At 47.8% G+C, this 4574-nt stretch overlaps 1 protein-coding gene across 1 annotated transcript in view; it reads left to right on the forward strand.

The window, feature by feature from the left end:
• The first annotated feature begins 596 nt into the window (after nucleotides 1–596).
• Nucleotides 597–4574, forward strand: part of LOC311309451 (cdc42 effector protein 4-like) — a 9659-nt gene continuing 5681 nt past the window's right edge. The window contains exon 1 of the mRNA XM_084438748.1: nucleotides 597–869. The gene's annotated coding sequence lies outside the window, so the exon portion shown is untranslated. The remainder of the gene's footprint in view (nucleotides 870–4574) is intronic.

Consider the following 4574-nt stretch of genomic DNA (forward strand, 5'->3'; position numbering starts at 1 on the left):
TAAAAGCCTTTGAAGGTAGGTGTCTCCCGATAGAATTCATTCTTTAGACAGGGTTTAACCCTTTTAACCCTGAAAGTAGAGTGACAACATTTCGAATATTAATTGGATTTTCCCTATAATACTAGAAAGCGCAGTTTCTCAGCTTTCAGCAAGTGTTGGAGTGAGGAATTCTTTAGATTTGTTAGATTTTTTTTTTATATTATTAAATATTTGTTAGATTTTTTTTAAAATGTTGCCGGTGACGTGGTCGTATCGAAAGGGTTAAGGTCCAATTTCATTGTGAAACACAGTAGTCCAAGCTTCAGGTGTTACTAGATAAGGCAGCCACAACGTAAACACCCAACGAATGAACTTGTTGGTTCACATTTTCTGTGACGTAAGGTCTTCTGTGTGGTCACACAAAAAAATAAAATACTAAAATTGTTGTAATAAAAAAATGCAGACAGTCGGCTAGGTTTCAGGGGTCAGCGGGGGGTGAGGGGGGGCGTGTTCAAAGCCATGGTCCAGAGTCAACCTTCTGTAATGATAAGGGGGTGAATGGAGCTGTGGCCCCTCGCAGCAGCAGCGCCCCATAGCAGCCCGGCCAGAACAGCAGAGAGGATGCGGACACGGATGCGCCGTTTCGTCGCACGCGTTTGAAAAACACAGACTTTTCCAGGGCAGAGCAGAGTTCACAAATAAAGTTGGCAAGTTTAAGTCGGTAGGAGTTTGGACTGCCCGGTGCCTCTGATGAGCGGATCATAGGCTAGAAGATTAGTTGATTTTTGATGCGCGCACCCTCGCCTGAACCAGGGGACCAGCTTGAGCTACACGGGAGCTGGAAGAGGCGAGCCTACTGGGGCTTTATGAATGGGATGCACGCTGACTCGGTGAGTTCTTCTTATACAGCTAGATCGCACGCATCAAACAATTCGCACCAGATACGAGCTAAAGATCCAACAATTATATTTTGTTGCCAAGTGAAATTGTGCTTGATCATCGCATCGCGGCTCGATGACAGCGTGCTGAGCAAGCTGGCAAGGCGCTTTGTGATCAGCGGCTGGTCTGCTTATTGTTCCCCTGCCAGAAATCCATGCAGTCTACTGACTTTACCGAACTAGTGCAGTGCTAAAACAAAGCTAATTGCTACGTCCAATTGTCTTTTTCTAAATTAAGATATAATTAATCTTATGGATAGATCTGTGCGTCTATATGCTCAAAAATGTAATGCCTCGCGCACTGCTAGCCTACCAGCCATTAACACAATTCATTAATGCTACAATTTTGCAAAGGTAAGCCGAGTTAACATTTTCATATTTAGGCTTCTATATTTACATTTATAGATATGTAAGCTACAGCTTATGTTGCCATTTTTGTTGCCGTTTGTTTTTGATGCCGCTTTAGATCTAACGTTTCTGATTAAGTTTTCCGTATTCGTTTGATGTTGTCCTAAAACATGGCGTTGCCACTTCCAAAAACCCAGTGAGTTCTGGATCATCTCATAATTTATGATTAACCAAGAGTTATCAGTGAAACTTCTGGTTGACTGTTTGGTATGTTGAGTCACACTGTCCACTCCAGAGAGAGCTATCTCTCCTCTCCCTCTCTCTCTCCTCTCCCTCTCTCTCTCCTCTCCCTCTCTCTCTCTCTCTCTCTCCTCTCTCTCTATCTCTCTCTCCCTCTCCTCTCCCCTCCCTATCTCTCCTCTCTCTCTCTCTCTCTCACTCACTCACTCACTCACTCACTCACTCACTCACTCACTCACTCACTCACACACACACACACACACACACACACACACACACACACACACACACACACACACACACACACATTTTGGGGACCAGGTCTACATGGGTCCCATTTGCCCAGCTCATTACCCATACATCCAGGGAGCCTGGCCTGTTGTCTTGGCAACCCGATCGGTGCCACTTGGCATGGCTGCCATCTTGGCACGTGATGAGCTCATTCACTGCTAGCTCCCTTCACACCACCAGCCCCGTAGGATGGACCACCAGCCACACTGACGGAGAGTTAACCAGCTGTTGTTTGCGTAGAGGACCCAGCTATCAATGGGCTACTTTGGGGGATAAATTTAACCTGTATTGTCAGAACAAAAGAGAGTGAGAGCCTTGTGAGATCTTGCACTCTAAGTGCACCTGGATGGATTATCTTGATGACTCAGCAAATACTGGAGAAGAATAGTCCTCGAAAGGCTTCAGCAACTGGTATCTCTTTCTCTCTCTCTCTCTCTCTCTCTCTCTCTCTCTCTCTCTCTCTCACTTACTCCCTCCTAAGCTCCCTCTCTCCTTCTCTCAGAGAAGGAATGCATTTTTGTTTGCCAGTAAGGGACAGTTGTGAAGGTGAAAGACCCCCCCCCACCCCACCATCCAAACACTCAAACAGCACAACAAGTGCTCTGTTATTGTGCACTAACATTGAAGACACGTTAACATGCTCAGAGGCCACTTTGGGAAGAGGATATGTGAGTCCGGTGGAAAAAACAGAGTTGGAAAGTAATCGATGAGCGTGTGATTTGCTGATTTGATTTCACAAATGGATAGATCAATCATTTGCATCCTAAATTCAGAATCAGTAAGGCTTTAGTTTGTCACCTCACCAGTCGCCTCTAGGATTATTAATCTCATAAAGCGTTTCATTGTCGCTGAACCATAGTTTAGTATAGTAGAGTATCCTACTGTAGGCTCCCGTTTCTGGGTGTGGATGTGTCCTTGGTTGAGCTGTGTTGGAACATGTCAGTAGTGCCTGTTTAGGTGTGTGTGTGTGTGTGTGTGTGTGTGTGTGTCTAGCCTCTGCTTCCAGGAAAATCCAGTATAAACTGTTTTGGGTTTTTTTCCCCTTGGAATGTGTCCAGTGACGGTGAGTGGAAGGATGCTTATAAAGAAATATTTGATAGTTAGCACTGTGGTTTCTTTGAAGTATAAAAATGGATCACTCTGTCATATCTGGTCGTCAAACAGTTACAATATGCGTTTTGTTCGGCTCTCTCTCTAAATAGTGCACTCTTCACCTTGGCACCGAGTGGGTCTAGCTAGCTAGAAACTAGCTTGAAGCTAGCTTGAAAAGCAGCCAGCCTTGGAGTTCATTAGTTCATTGCCGCAACCTTTGTAAATCCCAACATTGGATTCCAAGGGTGTCTCGGATGTCGCTGTGTGAATGCGGTGTTTGTTCCTGTGGTTTTCTTGTTTACTTTCATTGTTTTCTAGTCTTAGCCAATGAAATGCATTGTTTGTTAGCTGTGGGTTTGTAACATAAGCCACAGAGTTTGTTTATTCAGCCCCCCCCCCCCCCCCCCCTCACTTGTAAACGTTCTGATGGAGCTGATACCAGGATGGTGCTGGACAGTGAAAAAGCATCACCCCCCACCCCCAGTCCAGAGCGCTTCTTTGCTGGTCTGAAACCCGATCTCATATCCGTGGGGACTTGCTTGCTTGTTTACCGCTGGACAGCTTGGCAGCTGAGCTCCATGGGGGGTCCTCTCTCTCTCTCTCTGGGCCCTCCTGTGCTCTGGGCCCTCCCGTGCTCTGCTCTGCTGGAGTTGTATTAACCAGATATTGGGATTCTTGTTTCAACCCCCTCGGAGCAGACGTCCCCCCGGACAGCATCTGCTGCAGCCTGCTGTCAGTGTTCGAACCGCGAGAGACGGCCACTAGTTTCCTTCCGACAGATTAGCAATCCCCCGATGAACCAGACTGTTTTATCTCCAGAAGCCTCGGCCCCTGGCCTCTTGTCAGCTGTGTAGCGTTATGCATGTGCAGGTTGAAAGGGCTGCTCTCCTGTTAGGAGGGTATAATTATGCGCGACGGCACTAAAACACACATTCCCGCAAATCCTATTATTTATACATTCCTTCCATTTAGGGAACGCGGGGGTCGTGTTTCCGAACGCGGCGCGTTCATCTTGTCGACACTGTACACTCATTCCTCTACTGCGTGCCGCTTGAAGAACACACCTGGACTCTCTCTTTCTCTCTCTCCCTCCTCTCTCTCTCTCTCTCTCTCTCTCTCTCCCTCTCTCTCTCTCTCTCTCTCTCTCTCTCTCTCTCTCTCTCTCTCCCTCTCTCTCTCTCTCTCCCTCCCTCTCTCTCTCCCTCTCCCTACGTGGTGATGATGTGGACACCTGGGCATGTCCGTGGATCTTTTAGCGGCTTGATAATTTGAGTGAGGTGCTCAGAAGTGTTGGTGAAATGTGGATACAGTCGATACCGGTGGCGGCTTAGGGCCGCACTAATCAAACGCCAGGCGGGTAAAATCTGACTCGGACCAGCCGTAGGCGATGTTGCGCACAACACACACAGTAATACTGGGTGATATGAGCCCCCCCCGCCCCCGCGTTGGATTGGGGGCGGAGTGTGTGTGTTTGTTTAGGGCGGGCAGGTACTACAGTATGGAAGGTGGTGTTTATATGAGTGAGTGTTCAGGATGGAAGGCTAGGTTGGTTTCCGGTGGGGTTGGGGTGGGGGTTGTTGGGGGGGGGGGGGGGGGTTGTTGGCTCATGCTCTCTGTGTCCATGCCCTTCCGGTCATTTCAACCCCCTTCCCCCCCAACACAATGAGACCCTTTCCGTCACACACT

The sequence above is a fragment of the Borostomias antarcticus genome (assembly GCF_949987555.1).
Source record: "Borostomias antarcticus genome assembly, chromosome: 5".
NCBI classification, from domain to species: domain Eukaryota; kingdom Metazoa; phylum Chordata; class Actinopteri; order Stomiiformes; family Stomiidae; genus Borostomias; species Borostomias antarcticus.